At 50.3% G+C, this 17,447-nt stretch overlaps 2 non-coding genes across 2 annotated transcripts; both read left to right on the top strand.

Moving 5' to 3' along the window:
• The first annotated feature begins 1,870 nt into the window (after window positions 1-1,870).
• On the top strand, window positions 1,871-1,989 carry LOC139266428 (5S ribosomal RNA). Its single transcript, XR_011593708.1, has one exon. It is a non-coding gene; the product is annotated as a 5S ribosomal RNA (ribosomal RNA).
• A 2,786-nt stretch (window positions 1,990-4,775) lies between these two features.
• LOC139266318 (5S ribosomal RNA) lies at window positions 4,776-4,894 on the top strand. Its single transcript, XR_011593693.1, has one exon. It is a non-coding gene; the product is annotated as a 5S ribosomal RNA (ribosomal RNA).
• The last annotated feature ends 12,553 nt before the right edge of the window (window positions 4,895-17,447 follow it).

The following is a 17,447-nucleotide window of genomic DNA, read 5'->3' as shown; positions in this document are numbered from 1 at the left end:
GACGAGGAAGCCTGGCCGGCGAACTGGCAGGAGCTGGAGGCCAAGGTCGCCGCTCGCCTAGGGCGCTGGACAGGACTGCTCCGAGTGCTGTCCTACAGGGGTCGAGCGCTAGTCATAAACCAGCTGGTGGCCGCAATGCTGTGGTACCGGCTGGTCACTTTGACCCCTCCCCCTGCGTTTGTCGCCAAGATACAGAAGAAGCTGGTGGACTTCTTCTGGAACAACAGGAAGCACTGGGTCTCTGTCGCGGTCTTGAGTCTCCCGCTTGAGGAGGGCGGTCAGTCGTTGGTGTGCGTCAGCGCCCAGCTCGCGACTTTCCGTCTTCAGACCCTGCAGAGATACCTTTACGTCGAGCCCCCTCCTAGGTGGTGTGCTCTGGCGACGTATTTCTTCCGCCAGCAGCTCGACCTCAATTATGACACGCAGCTCCTGTTTGTGAACTTGGGGGGTGCCAGGACCGCCCTCCGGGAGCTGCCTGTCTTTTACAGGGAACTCATCAGGGTCTGGAACAAAGTCTCCACCAAGCGCAGCTCTCCGCCGGCTGGAGTGGCGGCCGTCCTGCAGGAGCCGCTGCTCGGGAATCCGTACCTCCACGGCCGAGGCTTCATGTGGCGGTCGGAAGAGAGGGCTGTGGCTGGTGAGGTGACCAGGGTCAGGGACCTGCTCGATGGCGGAGGAGCGGGCTGGATGGCGCCAGTCACGCTGGCGCGGCGCCTAAATTCTGCCAACGTCCGCCGCGCGGCCGATGCCATCGAGTCGCTAAAAACAGCTCTGGGCCCTGACTCCGTTAGGTGTATCGAGGAGGCTCAAGCACGTGGGGAGATCCCGTCCGAACTGACCCCCGTCCGGACGGAATTCCTCATCGGCGCCAAACCCCGGAACCTCCCTCGGGGGCCGGCGCCTCACAACTTGAGCCGCCTCGGGGAAATCCCCTCCGTGCCTTTCAGTTCCGCGCGGAGGGGTTTCCTGTACGGGCTGCTCCTGCACACCCTCAACTTTGCCATCCTCGCCGGCCGTCCGGACACGCCATGGCGCACCATCTTGCCGTTCGGAGGAGGCGGGGGTCCCCGATGGAGGGCACTCTACGCAGGGGTCCTCCCACTATTCATCGGGGACTTGGCCTGGAGGGTGGTGCACGGAGCAGTGCCGTGCAACAAATTTTTAAGCCGGTTCACGGACTCCCAGGCCGCCTGCAATTTCTGCGGTCTGGAGGAGTCCGTGTTCCATGTTTTTATTGAGTGCACAAGGTTGCAGCCCCTGTTCCATTATTTGAAGGGGCTGCTCCTGAAATTCTGGCTGCACTTCAGTCCCACTCTCCTGATCTTTGGGCACCCTGTGCGGAGGGGAGCGGGTAGGTCCGAAGGCCTCCTCGTAGGACTGCTCCTGGGCACGGCCAAGGGTGCCATCAGCCGGTCCAGGCAGCGGGCGGTCGAGGGGGTCGTTCAACCTGACTGCCTGCCTCTCTTCTGCTCTTACATCCGGTCCAGGGTGTCCTTGGAGATGGAGCACGCGGTGTCCACCGGTACGCTCGCGGCCTTCCGCGAGAGGTGGGCACCGGAGGGACTGGAGTGCATCATCACGCCCGGCAACCAAATTTTAATTTGATTTTACGTTTTAAAGTTAATTTGTTTTAATTGCCGGTGCTTTTAGTGTCCCCTTCCCTTTTATAGGGGGCACTGGGGAAAAATTGTGATTTTAGTGCCCAAAAAAAAAAACAAAAAAAAAAAGAAAAAACAAAAAAAAAACACAAAAAAGGGGGGAAAAAAAAAAATGGGCCTTGTAAATGTCTGGAGTGTCACCCAGGTCGGGTGGCACAGTTTAATGTTTATGTTTTCGCAGGTAGACTCTAAAAGAGTTTCATGCACAAGGAGCCTACGGCCACACTAGTCTGAAAACGCCCGATCCCGTCTGATCTCGGAAACCAAGCAGACTGAGGCCTGGTTAGTACTTGGATGGGAGACTGCCTGGGAATACCAGGTGCAGTAGGCTTAGCTGACCGGTGCCCTCGCCCGGCTCTCGAGGGGACGGGCTGACCGTGGAGTTCCACAGGGCGTTCTGGGACGTCCTGGGGAGCGACTACGCGCGGGTCCTGGGGAAAAGTCTGGCGACCGGGGAGATGCCCCTCTCTTGGCGCAGGGCAGTCATCGTCCTGCTGCCTAAGAAGGGCGATCTCCGCCTCCTTAAGAACTGGCGCCCGGTCTCCCTCCTCAGCACGGACTACAAAATCTTCGCCAGGGCGATGTCTGCTCGCCTTGGTGCCGTGCTGGACCACATGATCCACCCCGACCAGTCCTACACGGTCCCGGGCCGGACAATCCACGATAACATCCATCTGGTCCGGGACCTCATCCATTGTTCCCAGGAGGCTGGTCTGTCGGTCGCCTTCCTATCCCTCGACCAAGAGAAGGCGTTCGACAGGGTGGATCACGACTATCTGCTCGGAACTCTGCGCGCTTTCGGGTTCGGGACGCATTTCGTCGCCCGGATCCGACTTTTGTACGCCGCCGCGGAGTGTCTGATTAAGGTTAACGGGTCCTTGACGGCTCCCCTTCACTTTAGGAGAGGGGTGCGCCAGGGATGCCCCATGTCCGGCCAGTTATACGCCGTTTGCGTGGAGCCTTTCCTGCGCCTCTTGCGGACGAGGTTGACGGGACTGGCTCTGCAAGGGCCGGGCGTGGAGGTCGTCCTCTCGGCTTACGCCGATGATGTGCTCCTCGCGGTAGAGGATCCCGCTGACCTGCGGAGGATGCGTGAGTGCCAGGAGATTTACTCGGCCGCGTCCTCCGCCAGGATCAACTGGGAGAAATGTTCCGGACTCCTGGTGGGTCAGTGGCGGGTGGACTCCCTACCGGAGGAGCTCAGGCCTTTTGCCTGGAGCACGACCCATCTCCTCTATCTGGGAGTCTACCTTAGCCCCGACGAGGGAGCCTGGCCGGCGAACTGGCAGGAGCTGGAGGCCAAGGTCGCCGCTCGCCTAGGGCGCTGGACAGGACTGCTCCGAGTGCTGTCCTACAGGGGTCGAGCGCTAGTCATAAACCAGCTGGTGGCCGCAATGTTGTGGTACCGGCTGGTCACTTTGACCCCTCCCCCTGCGTTTGTCGCCAAGATACAGAAGAAGCTGGTGGACTTCTTCTGGAACAACAGGAAGCACTGGGTCTCTGCCACGGTCTTGAGTCTCCCGCTTGAGGAGGGCGGTCAGTCGTTGGTGTGCGTCAGCGCCCAGCTCGCGACTTTCCGTCTTCAGACCCTGCAGAGATACCTTTACGTCGAGCCCCCTCCTAGGTGGTGTGCTCTGGCGAGGTATTTCTTCCGCCAGCAGCGCGACCTCAATTATGACACGCAGCTCCTGTTTGTGAACTTGGGGGGTGCCAGGACCGCCCTCCGGGAGCTGCCTGTCTTTTACAGGGAACTCATCAGGGTCTGGAACAAAGTCTCCACCAAGCGCAGCTCTCCGCCGGCTGGAGTGGCAGCCGTCCTGCAGGAGCCGCTGCTCGGGAATCCGTACCTCCACGGCCGAGGTTTCATGTGGCGGTCGGAAGAGAGGGCTGTGGCTGGTGAGGTGACCAGGGTCAGGGACCTGCTCGATGGCGGAGGAGTGGGCTGGATGGCGCCAGACACGCTGGCGCGGCGCCTATACTCTGCCAACGTCCGCCACGCGGCCGATGCCATCGAGTCGCTAAAAACAGCTCTGGGCCCTGACTCCGTTAGGTGCATCGAGGAGGCTCAAGCACGTGGGGAGATCCCGTCCGAACTGACCCCCGTCCGGACGGAATTCCTCATCGGCGCCAAATCCCGGAACCTCCCTCGGGGGCCGGCGCCTCACAACTTGAGCCGCCTCGGGGAAATCCCCTCCGTGCCTTTCAGTTCCGCGCGGAGGGGTTTCCTGTACGGGCTGCTCCTGCACACCCTCAACTTTGCCATCCTCGCCGGCCGTCCGGACACGCCATGGCGTACCATCTTGCCGTCCGGAGGAGGCGGGGGTCCCCGATGGAGGGCACTCTACGCAGGGGTCCTCCCACTATTCATCGGGGACTTGGCTTGGAGGGTGGTGCACGGAGCAGTGCCGTGCAATAAATTTTTAAGCCGGTTCACGGACTCCCAGGCCGCCTGCAATTTCTGCGGTCTGGAGGAGTCCGTGTTCCATGTTTTTATGGAGTGCACAAGGTTGCAGCCCCTGTTCCACTATTTGAAGGGGCTGCTCCTGAAATTCTGGCTGCACTTCAGTCCCACTCTCCTGATCTTTGGGCACCCTGTGCGGAGGGGAGCGGGTAGGTCCGAAGGCCTCCTCGTAGGACTGCTCCTGGGCACGGCCAAGGGTGCCATCAGCCGGTCCAGGCAGCGGGCGGTCGAGGGGGTCGTTCAACCTGACTGCCTGCCTCTCTTCCGCTCTTACATCCGGTCCAGGGTGTCCTTGGAGATGGAGCACGCGGTGTGCACCGGTACGCTCGCGGCCTTCCGTGAGAGGTGGGCACCGGAGGGACTGGAGTGCATCATCACGCCCGGCAACCAAATTTTAATTTGATTTTACGTTTTAAAGTTTAATTTGTTTTAATTGCCGGTGCTTTTAGTGTCCCCTTCCCTTTTATAGGGGGCACCGGAGAAATTGTGATTTTAGTGCCCAAAAAAAAGCAAAAAAAAAAACAAAAAACACAAAAAAAAAACCAAAAAAAGGAAAAAAGGGCCTTGTAAATGTCTGGTGTGTCACCCAGGTCGGGTGGCACAGTTTAATGTTTATGTTTTGCAGGTAGACTCTAAAAGAGTTTCATGCACAAGGAGCCTACGGCCACACTAGTCTGAAAACGCCCGATCCCGTCTGATCTCGGAAACCAAGCAGACTGAGGCCTGGTTAGTACTTGGATGGGAGACTGCCTGGGAATACCAGGTGCAGTAGGCTTCGCTGACCGGTGCCCTCGCCCGGCTCTCGAGGGGAAAATCCCCGGGGCTGGACGGGCTGACCGTGGAGTTCCACAGGGCGTTCTGGGACGTCCTGGGGAGCGACTACGCGCGGGTCCTGGGGGAAAGTCTGGCGACCGGGGAGATGCCCCTCTCTTGGCGCAGGGCAGTCATCGTCCTGCTGCCTAAGAAGGGCGATCTCCGCCTCCTTAAGAACTGGCGCCCGGTCTCCCTCCTCAGCACGGACTACAAAATCTTCGCCAGGGCGATGTCTGCTCGCCTTGGTGCCGTGCTGGACCACATGATCCACCCCGACCAGTCCTACACGGTCCCGGGCCGGACAATCCACGATAACATCCATCTGGTCCGGGACCTCATCCATTGTTCCCAGGAGGCTGGTCTGTCGGTCGCCTTCCTATCCCTCGACCAAGAGAAGGCGTTCGACAGGGTGGATCACGACTATCTGCTCGGAACTCTGCGCGCTTTCGGGTTCGGGACGCATTTCGTCGCCCGGATCCGACTTTTGTACGCCGCCGCGGAGTGTCTGATTAAGGTTAACGGGTCTTTGACGGCGCCCCTTCGCTTTAGGAGAGGGGTGCGCCAGGGATGCCCCATGTCCGGCCAGTTATACGCCGTTTGCGTGGAGCCTTTCCTGCGCCTCTTGCGGACGAGGTTGACGGGACTGGCTCTGCAAGGGCCGGGCGTGGAGGTCGTCCTCTCGGCTTACGCCGATGATGTGCTCCCCGCGGTAGAGGATCCCGCTGACCTGCGGAGGATGCGTGAGTGCCAGGAGATTTACTCGGCCGCGTCCTCCGCCAGGATCAACTGGGAGAAATGTTCCGGACTCCTGGTGGGTCAGTGGCGGGTGGACTCCCTACCGGAGGAGCTCAGGCCTTTTGCCTGGAGCACGACCCATCTCCTCTATCTGGGAGTCTACCTTAGCCCCGACGAGGGAGCCTGGCCGGCGAACTGGCAGGAGCTGGAGGCCAAGGTCGCCGCTCGCCTAGGGCGCTGGACAGGACTGCTCCGAGTGCTGTCCTACAGGGGTCGAGCGCTAGTCATAAACCAGCTGGTGGCCGCAATGTTGTGGTACCGGCTGGTCACTTTGACCCCTCCCCCTGCGTTTGTCGCCAAGATACAGAAGAAGCTGGTGGACTTCTTCTGGAACAACAGGAAGCACTGGGTCTCTGCCGCGGTCTTGAGTCTCCCGCTTGAGGAGGGCGGTCAGTCGTTGGTGTGCGTCAGCGCCCAGCTCGCGACTTTCCGTCTTCAGACCCTGCAGAGATACCTTTACGTCGAGCCCCCTCCTAGGTGGTGTGCTCTGGCGAGGTATTTCTTCCGCCAGCAGCGCGACCTCAATTATGACACGCAGCTCCTGTTTGTGAACTTGGGGGGTGCCAGGACCGCCCTCCGGGAGCTGCCTGTCTTTTACAGGGAACTCATCAGGGTCTGGAACAAAGTCTCCACCAAGCGCAGCTCTCCGCCGGCTGGAGTGGCAGCCGTCCTGCAGGAGCCGCTGCTCGGGAATCCGTACCTCCACGGCCGAGGTTTCATGTGGCGGTCGGAAGAGAGGGCTGTGGCTGGTGAGGTGACCAGGGTCAGGGACCTGCTCGATGGCGGAGGAGCGGGCTGGATGGCGCCAGACACGCTGGCGCGGCGCCTATTCTCTGCCAACGTCCGCCACGCGGCCGATGCCATCGAGTCGCTAAAAACAGCTCTGGGCCCTGACTCCGTTAGGTGCATCGAGGAGGCTCAAGCACGTGGGGAGATCCCGTCCGAACTGACCCCCGTCCGGACGGAATTCCTCATCGGCGCCAAACCCCGGAACCTCCCTCGGGGGCCGGCGCCTCACAACTTGAGCCGCCTCGGGGAAATCCCCTCCGTGCCTTTCAGTTCCGCGCGGAGGGGTTTCCTGTACGGGCTGCTCCTGCACACCCTCAACTTTGCCATCCTCGCCGGCCGTCCGGACACGCCATGGCGTACCATCTTGCCGTCCGGAGGAGGCGGGGGTCCCCGATGGAGGGCACTCTACGCAGGGGTCCTCCCATTATTCATCGGGGACTTGGCCTGGAGGGTGGTGCACGGAGCAGTGCCGTGCAACAAATTTTTAAGCCGGTTCACGGACTCCCAGGCCGCCTGCAATTTCTGCGGTCTGGAAGAGTCCGTGTTCCATGTTTTTATGGAATGCACAAGGTTGCAGCCCCTGTTTTATTATTTGAAGGGGCTGCTCCTGAAATTCTGGCTGCACTTCAGTCCCACTCTCCTGATCTTTGGGCACCCTGTGCGGAGGGGAGCGGGTAGGTCCGAAGGCCTCCTCGTAGGACTGCTTCTGGGCACGGCCAAGGGTGCCATCAGCCGGTCCAGGCAGCGGGCGGTCGAGGGGGTCGTTCAACCTGACTGCCTGCCTCTCTTCCGCTCTTACATCCGGTCCAGGGTGTCCTTGGAGATGGAGCACGCGGTGTCCACCGGTACGCTCGCGGCCTTCTGCGAGAGGTGGGCACCGGAAGGACTGGAGTGCATCATCACGCCCGGCAACCAAATTTTAATTTGATTTTATGTTTTTAAGTTTAATTTGTTTTAATTGCCGGTGCTTTTAGTGTCCCCCTTCCCTTTTATAGGGGGCACTGGGGAAAATTGTGATTTTAGTGCCCAAAAAAAAAAAACAAAACCAAAAAAAGAAAAACACAAAAAAAAAGGGTGGAAAAAAAAAAGGGCCTTTTAAATGTCTGGAGTGTCACCCAGGTCGGATGGCACCGTTTAATGTTTTATGTTTTCGCAGGTAAACTCAAAAGAGTTTCATGCACAAGGACCCCCAGGTCCCTCTGCACTGCAGCATGTTGTAATTTCTCCCCATTCAAATAATATTCCCTTTTACTGTTTTTTTCCCGAAGGTGGATGACCTGCACCATGTTCTCCCTCACACCCCCCACCCCAGGCTGCAGCGGTTCAAGAAGGCAGCTCACTACAATCCTCTCTAGGGCAACAAGGGATGGGTAATAAATAAATGAATTTAAAAAAATGAGAGCTTATCCTGTGTTGGTCCTACAACATTCATAATATTACATTGATGTGTTATTTCCCAGACTTGACTGTACCAATGTTCTTCTGGCCAGCCTCCCATCTTCCACCCTCAATAAACTTGAGCTCATCCAAAATTCTGCTGCAGGTATCCTAACACACAGCGAGTCCCATTCACCCATCACTCCTATGCTTGATAAGCTGTGCAACCGCGCAGTGGTCTGGAGGTCCCACGCAGCCCGTCAAAGGGACCGCGCACCCAAAAATAAAATTAGGGGGAACATTGAAATAAAAACAGCAAGTGCTGGAAATACTCAACAGGTCAGGCAGCATCTGTGGAGAGAGAAACCGAGTTAACATTTCAGGTTGGAGACCTTTCGTCAGAACAGCTCTGGCCGAAGGTCAATGACCTGAAACATTAACTCTGTTTCTCTCCACAGATGCTGCCTGACCTGCTGAGTATTTCCAGTACTTTCTGTTTTTATTTCAGATTTCCAGCATCTGCAGTATTTTGCTTTTGTATTAGAGGGAACATTGTTCATCAACACCTTGATGTCAAAATCCCTCCATGGCCTCACCCCTTCCTATCTGAACCCAGCAGTGTGAGTGCCCCTAACTGCACTGTTGAGCTCCAGAGCTGGCAGTCACAATGAATCGATCATATTACACATTACAAAGTACTTGATCACTTGGGCAGGCAGGATCTAATTACACATTCCAGACAAACTGCTGGGTGCGTCTTATGCTCCGAGGGGACCAATCAGAACTTTGGTGTTACAAATAGTTACAGCCAAAACTAAATCACATGTTGATGGTACAATAAGGTAGGCTGGTACAGGAGCAGGCCGTGTAGCCTATCAAAAATCTGTCCACTACTTTTCTAAAAACATCAACCCAGCATCCATTCATTGCACTAATCAACAGTCGGTTCCATGATTTGTGAAGAAGCTATGTTTAATTCTCGAGTTTCCTGAGTTTATAATCACATCTCCTGCCTCAGCACATAGAACTCCTGCACATCCAACCAGCCACCTCCAACTATTTTCGTTGTACCTGTAAATCAAATATAGATCAAATAACCCCTTATTAAAGGGGCACTAAAACCAACAATTGAAACAAATTAAACTTTAAACTTTAAATGGTCAAATAAAAATTTGGTGTGGGGTGATGATGCAGTCCAGGAAGGCCGCGAGTGTACTGGTGGACACCGCGTGCTCCATCTCCAGGGACACCCTGGCTCGGATGTAACCGTGGAAGAGAGGCAGGCAGTCGGGCTGAACAACCCCCTCGGCCACCCACCAGCCACCTCGAGGTGTGATTTTAAAAACTTAGATTATCCTTCACACAAATTTTCTTTAAAAAAAGAACGGTTTCACTCCCTTAGGTTCTCTTCTTCAGCATACCATGGCAATTTCAGGGTGTGGCATGGAGAAACTGGGGCAGTAACATTTTGCACAGCGGAAGTCCATCCATTTTTCAGGTAACATCAAAAATGAGGTGGGACTGGCAGGGTGGTGTCACCCGCCATAGTTCCTGCCAGTCTTGCCTGTGGTGCCCACAACATATTCTCACAAAGCGAACAGCTGCTGTAAGGAAACCGGCCTTCCTTCAGGAAATCTCCTTGTCCTGAAACTATCTTCAGCCAGCACTTCTGGCAATAAGCTTCAGCTGCTTCCGAACACTGCAAATTCCTACTGCACACCCAGAAGATGCCCCAACAGTGCCAATATAATGACGGGTCCCTGCCCTGTTTATTTAAATTACCTGACCCCGCGTACCCTAAGAGGCCAGGCTCTTAAATTACCAATGAGCAGGAAGTTCCACTCCATTACTGTTACAGTGGCAGAGTGTGATCTCAGATATTCGTGTTCTTAGTCCTTCCATCGTCTACTTCTGGGAAGCCCTTTCAGTGGCACACAGAGATTTGTTCCTAACAAGACTTAGGGCCGAGTATTTTGAGGATGTTATGATGGTTGTTCATTTATTTTCACTTGTCACGATTAACACATTTTAACAGCTAAAATAATACTGTGAACCCAATGAAAAATATCAAGAACACACTTTAACAAAACAAAACTACTTCTACATCCTTTAGTTTCTTCAATTCTTCATTATGACACTTTCCATCATAAATAGATAAAAGCAACACATAAACGTTATATATGCCACATTTTGAAAACCACAGAAAATATTGGAGGTAATTTTAACTTTTGGGGATAGTGTAAACGGGGTTCTATCGGATCGGCAGCCTATTCCATATCTCTTCCGATTTTCTTTTTCGTTGAAGTCAATAAAAACAAAACTCGGGAGAGGTGTATAACAGGCGTCTGATCTGCTATTGTCCCTTTTATACTATCCCCCAAAGTTGAACTTATCCCCACTGTGTCTTTAGGCCTCATTAGTTACTGTCTTTGGTCATTTTGCCTCAGGCATGTACTCACTCTGTGGGGAGATGCCTCGAAATCAACTGTCTACAGTAGTGCTTGGATGATGTTCTGTAACATAAGAGAGAGAGAGTACATTTTGTGGTTTATATTAGTGCAAAAGATCCAGAGATTGTAAGGTGTGTAATCAGGGGCATTCCACACAAAATGGCTGTTGTCAAACTTCGTCTAACTCGCAGTTATAAAACATATAGACAGCTGTTACATAGAATTATTGAGCAATTCACTTCCCCCTTGAAGATTTTTCCAACAATGAATGCACACAGAATTTTTCACATTTTAAAAGTAATTTATGAACTGAGTAAACACTTCATCCTGTTGCACCCACTGCAAAATCTCTTCAGGTCAGTGCAAGAATAGCCAAGATGTAAAAAAAAAATTAAACGCGTTTGATGAATTATTTCTACAGGTAATTATCGTTAAAGAAACACACTGAAGTCTATCAAACTACTTTGCTGTTATGAAGGTGGTGTTGGTTAGGTTAGAAAAAAGTGACATTGGCAAGATTTATTTTAATGAACAGTCCAGAATATTTATTCTGTATCTAATCTGTGCTGTATCTGATCGGTAAGTGCTTGATGGACAGTGTAAAGGGAACTTTATTCACTCCTGATTTATGTTATACCTCACATTGTGTTTGATAACCGGTGCTATATACAGACTATCATTTTCCAGGATGTTTTCAAAGTTCTAGTAAGCACATGCCGGAATGTTACAGGGGCTATCCTGGCATGATACTCCCTGCTATTTTCCCATCCCCAATTCTGAGAGTGGTAGCAGGCCTTGCTCCATGATTCTCCACTCAATGCAGCTCAGATTGGGAACTAGGTGGAACAACACTCAAACTTGTATCTGTGTCCATTCCAAACAGCTCAAACTATCTCATTCTCAACGTCCATACTATTCAAATTCAAACTACTCAGATATATAAACACTGCACAACCTCTCGAGAGTGTAAAGCAAAGATCCATCAGGTCTTTTTTATTGTATGTCAGTAGACATCATATTATCATCAATGGTAGCTGCTTTCATTTCCATTCACACCACAGGATCCAATGGAGGAAAGCCCTCTGTTAATACCCATTCTTTTCTGAGTGTGCAGTACCTAATCATAGGACTTCTGCAGGCCACAGTGAGTTCTGCAATCATCCTCGTTCATCAATAGGGTACATTTTCATTTTCACCAACTGGGCGGTAACCTGGCAGGTTCGATACAGAATATGCAGTCTGCCCTGCCAGATTATCACAATGCTGGTGAAGATAAAAATCTACCTCACCACTGGTGATTCACTTTACTTTAATTAAAATAAGCAGAAACATTACTGTTTGACAACATTTTTTTTTCTTTTTTGTGAATGCTTGTGCTTATCAAGGTGAGGGTTATTAATGCAAGTTTCAACTCTTTGCACATGATTTCAGCATGAAGCATCAGCCAGGTGTAGCATAGGTTAAATTCTGAGTATAGCAGTGCCCAATTCAGAATGCAGCAACCCCTGTATATTTATAGCCAAGGTGGTTGTAATATAGCTCCACTTAGTGGACTACTGTGGTAATGCAACTGCTGATGTATAATAATAAAAGGATCATGTGACTAGGTCATCTGACAGGTTTTCGCTAGAGCCATCTTATAGTCTGTGTGTTTATGATGTCGTAAGCAAACTATCCAATGGGTGAAATCCAATGCGATGTATTGCTGCAGGGAGTGTTAAGAAGAATCAGAAGCATTCTTATGAGGATATGTACAAAAGGGTGTAACACAGCAGAGTAGAGGGGACCAATACCAGCATAGGATTTACAGAGAGACAGAAGGACAAGGTTTCTTTTCATAGATTAATTACAGATTTTGAATAAATTGTAATACGTTATTGCTTTATTGTGAAAAACATCAAGAAACTAATTGATAGTAAAGCTCATTTAGAACAATTCGAGTGTATCTGATTTTAATTGCAACATGCAAATTGGATTTTCATGATTAGCCCAATGTACCTGGCTACATTTGGAAAATTATCTGAAAAGGCTGCTTACCTACCTTTTTAAAGCACTGCAAATGACCTCCTTCTCTAGATATGAGAAAATAGTTAGCGTTATATAGAGAGCTCTGAATGGCTTATGGTTCATAAATAATAATGATCAATGCCTGGTCTGTGCTGAGTTAGCTCATCTCTGCTGGGGTGGCAACCGGGAGGTATCTACTGCCCCTATGTGAGGGAGAAGATAAACCTGACTGGGTTCCTGCTCACCTTGGTCACTAAATGTAGTATCTCCAAATTTGCGGATGACACTAAGTTGGGTGGCAGTGTGAGCTGCGAGGAGGATGCTATGAGGCTGCAGAGCGACTTGGATAGGTTAGGTGAGTGGGCAAATGCATGGCAGATGAAGTATAATGTGGATAAATGTGAGGTTATCCACTTTGGTGGTAAAAACAGAGAGACAGACTATTATCTGAATGGTGACAGATTAGGAAAAGGGGAGGTGCAAAGAGACCTGGGTGTCATGGTACATCAGTCATTGAAGGTTGGCATGCAGGTACAGCAGGCGGTTAAGAAAGCAAATGGCATGTTGGCCTTCATAGCGAGGGGATTTGAGTACAGGGGCAGGGAGGTGTTGCTACAATTGTACAGGGCCTTGGTGAGGCCACACCTGGAGTATTGTGTACAGTTTTGGTCTCCTAACCTGAGGAAGGACATTCTTGCTATTGAGGGAGTGCAGCAAAGGTTCACCAGACTGATTCCCGGGATGGCGGGACTGACCTATCAAGAAAGACTGGATCAACTGGGCTTGTATTCACTGGAGTTCAGAAGAATGAGAGGGGACCTCATAGAAACGTTTAAAATTCACGGGGTTAGACAGGTTAGGTGCAGGAAGAATGTTCCCAATGTTGGGGAAGTCCAGAACCAGGGGACACAGTCTAAGGATAAGGGGTAAGCCATTTAGGACCGAGATGAGGAGGAATTTCTTCACCCAGAGAGTGGTGAACCTGTGGAATTCTCTACCACAGAAAGTTGTTGAGGCCAATTCACTAAATATATTCAAAAAGGAGTTAGATGAAGTCCTTACTACTAGGGGGATCAAGGGGTATGGTGAGAAAGCAGGAATGGGGTACTGAAGTTGCATGTTCAGCCATGAACTCATTGAATGGCGGTGCAGGCTAGAAGGGCCGAATGGCCTACTCCTGCACCTATTTTCTATGTTTCTATGTTTTCTATGTATCCAGTGGCTCCTGCTGGAAAGTAGATATGTGAGAACATCAGCTGAGGACAGAATCAGCCTTGGCTGTGATACTGTTCCAGACAAATAGACTGTAGATCCAAGCCAAGATTTGAAGAATTGGCTACCGAGGTGAGGGCTAGCGTCATTGTGTGGACCTGTACCCAAACTTCAGTTTGCAGATGAGCGAGAAAATTGGCAAAAAAATACCTGATAACAGATTGCTCTTTACATTCATTTAAACCAGTCATTATGCCATTTAAAAATAAACAAGTTGATGACTGCATTAAAATAGCAGAGTTTGGAAGTTACAGGTACTACAACTATTTCATCAGTTCACTAAAAATAACAGAGAAGAAATTAAACCTCAGGATGCCCATTATGTTCCTTTGGTAAAGTGTGGCAAGATGTGAAAAAAAGATCTCTGTCCATCCAAATCATGCACACAGACGTCCCAATTTTGTATGGTTCCACTGGTGGTGTTAGCCTTGCTGGGAGCAGGCACAGAACATGAAATTAGAAGCTATTTAAATGGCCAGCTGCTACTTATTAGGTGGGAGGAAGGGTTATTTGCCTCGAACAGGAGGGAAAAGAACGGTTCCAACCAAATTGTGCATGGTGAGTAATCTCAGGGAAAAGGGCTGCATCTCACCCAAGCAGCAAGCTAACATGTCTAATTCACAGTGGGCTACAATTTGCAGATTGGGGGCGTGGGGTGGGGGGGAGTAACTTTTTAAAGGTGAGTATCTCTTTTAAATTTTTAGTTCACAAGTTTTTTTGCTTATTATATTGCTTTATCCACATTTTATCAATGTATTATTTTCTGTTACTGTTTATGGCTGATTTTTTTTATAGTGCAAGACTCTTATTTCCAACTGCCTTGTTTCCAGATGCTATTTCATTTGCAGCAACCTAAAGGATGGAATTCTTTTAAAAGTTCTAATGGCCCTCCTAGATTTAGAACAGAATAACAGTGCTGGAGAGGACAAGAAAAGCAATTGTTACTAAGGTCATGGGTTATGTAACCATCCCTAACCCAGTTACTGGCCTAGACAATAGTTTCTGAGCATGCCAGAGGAGATCTGTCTTTGGTACCTCTGCTTCACTAAGGAGGTTGCCGTATAGCTGTAGCATCTCATGGAGCCAGACAGCAGCACCTTGAATCACAGGGATGGCTCTCTCTGTGAGCGTCACTATGTATTAAACATGCACACTGGATCTTTCCAAGCCACCACCAATGACATATGATAAACCAGTCAGTCGACTGTGCAAATCAGCAAGTGATGGAAGCCTTGGTTGCAAGGGATCACTTTTTCTGTGGAAAGAAGGTATCAGCTTAACAGAATATTTTGCTGGTGTCAGGGTTCCCAGGAGTGTAGAGCTTGATAGAACGCACTGATGTACTGTGCAAACCCTCGAGCCTGGCTCAAACCTCTTGACAGTCTCTGCTGTCTCTGGGGCGAATGCTCGAAAATGCCAGACAGGACAACCCTCCTGACACTCACCTCATGCAGCATCACATGCCAGCCCTCAATCAGAGGATGCCACCCACTTGTCCCCAGACTCTGTTTTATATATTCATGTTAGGTTTTCTGTCAGTTTATTATTGCCTGACACTTCTCTTTCCCCCTCACCCAGCCGTAGCAAATGTTGACCAATATTAAACATTCACACCCCTGTTTAAAAAAAGGGGAGAGGGATAAACCCAGCAACCACAAGCCAGTCAGCCTAATGTAAGGTAACCTTTCGAGACAAAAGTCCCAAGACAAAATTAATTGGCATTTGGAAAAGTATGGGCTAATAAATGAAAGTCAGCACGGATTTGTTAACGGCAAATTGTGTTTGACTAACTTGATTAGCTTGTTTATGAGGTAATGGAGGGGTTGGTAAGGGTAAGGCGGTTGATGTGTATATGGAATTTCAAACGGTGTTTGACAAAGTACCACTTAATAGACTTGATGGCAAAATGAAAGCACATGGAATTAAAGGGACAATGGCAACATGGATACAAAATTGGCTAAGGGACAGAAAGCAGAGAGTAGTGGTGACTGGTTGTTTTTCAGACTGGAGGGAAGTATATAATAGTGTTCCCCAGGGGTTGGTAAATTGACCACTGCTCTTTTTGATATATATTAATGACCTGGTATTGGGTATACAAGGCATAATTTCAAAGTTTGCCATTGATATGAAACTTGAAAACGTAGTAAACAATGAGAAGGATAATAACAGGCTTCAGGAGGTCATAGGCTGGTAAAATGGGCAGACACATGGCGGATGAGGTGGCTGACACAGAGAGGTGACTGAAGTAGTGGACAGGGGAATGTCTATGGATGTTATTTATATGGACTTCCTGGAGGTATTTGATAAAGTTCCACATATGAGACTGCTAACTAAAATAGAGGCCCATGGAATTGAAGGTAAATTATTGACCTGGATAGGAAATTGGGTGAGCGGCAGGAGACAGAGAGTAAGGATAATGGATAGGTACCCTATTTGGCAAGATGTGACTAGTGGTGTCCCACAGGGATCTGTGTTGGGGCCTCAGCTATTCACAGTATTTATTAACCACTTAGATGATGGCATAGAAAGTCATATATCCAAATTTTCTGATGTCACAAAGCTAGGTGGCAATGTAGGCAGTCGAAGTGAAAGCATGAATTTACAAAGGGATTTCGATAGATTAAGTGAATGGGCAAAACTGTGACAAATGGATTTCAATTTAGGCAAATGTGAGGTCATCCACTTTGGACCTGAAAAGGATAGAACGGGGTACTTTCTAAATGGTGCAAAGCTAAAAACAGTGAAGGTCCAAAGGGACTTGGGGGTTCAGGTATATAGATCATTCAAATGTCATGAACAGCTACAGAAAATAATCAAAAAGGCTAATGGAATGCTGTTTTTTATGTCTAGAGGACTAGAATACAAGGGGGTATATGCTGCAGCTATAGCAAGACTAGGTTAGACCACACCTGGAGTACTGTGAGCAGTTCTGAGCACCACACCTTAAGAATATTGGCCTTGGAGGGAGTGCAGATTCGGTTTACCAGAATGATTTTTTTGCATACGTTCCAGGATGTGGGTGTCACAGACAAGACCAACATTTATTGCCCATCCCTAATTACCCTTGAGAAGGTGGTGAGCCGCCTTTCTGAACCGCTGCAGGCCTTGTGATGAAGGTGCTCTCACAGTGCTGTTAGGGAGGGAGTTCCAGGATTTTGAGCCAGCGACGATGAAGGAACAGCAATATGTTTCCAAGTCAGGATAGTGTGTAACTTGGAGGGGAACTTGCAGGTGATGGTGTTCCCATGCGCCTGCTGCCCTTGTCCTTCTAGGTGGTAGAGGTCACGGGTTTGGGAGATGCTGCTGAAGAAACCTTGGCGAGTTGCTGCAGTGCATCTTGTAGATAGTACACACTGCAGCCATGGTGCGCCGGTGGTGGAGGGAGTGAATGTTTAAGGTGGTGGATGGGGTGCCAATCAAGCGGGCTACTTTGTCCTGGATTGTGTCGAGCTTCTTGAGTGTTGTTGGAGCTGTACTCATCCAGGTATTCCATCACACTCCTGACTTGTGCCTTGTAGATGGTGAAAAGGCTTTGGGGAGTAAGGAGGTGAGACACTCACTGCAGAATACCAGCCTCTGAACCGCTCTTGTTGCCACAGTATTTAAGTAGTTGGTCCAGTTAAGTTTCTGGTCAATGGTGACCCCCAGGATGTTGATGGTGGGGGATACGATGATAGTAATGTGGTTAAATATCAAGCGGAAGTGGTTAGACTCTCGCTTGTTTTCAACGCAGATACTTACAGCGGCCTTGCGCACATCTCTTACGAGGAGAGATTACACAAATCAAGCTTGTATTCCCTAGAATTTAGAAGCTTAAGGGGTGAT

This window comes from Pristiophorus japonicus, chromosome 6 (assembly GCF_044704955.1).
Source record: "Pristiophorus japonicus isolate sPriJap1 chromosome 6, sPriJap1.hap1, whole genome shotgun sequence".
Lineage (NCBI taxonomy): Eukaryota > Metazoa > Chordata > Chondrichthyes > Pristiophoridae > Pristiophorus > Pristiophorus japonicus.
This window is presented reverse-complemented; position numbering and strand designations above follow the sequence as displayed.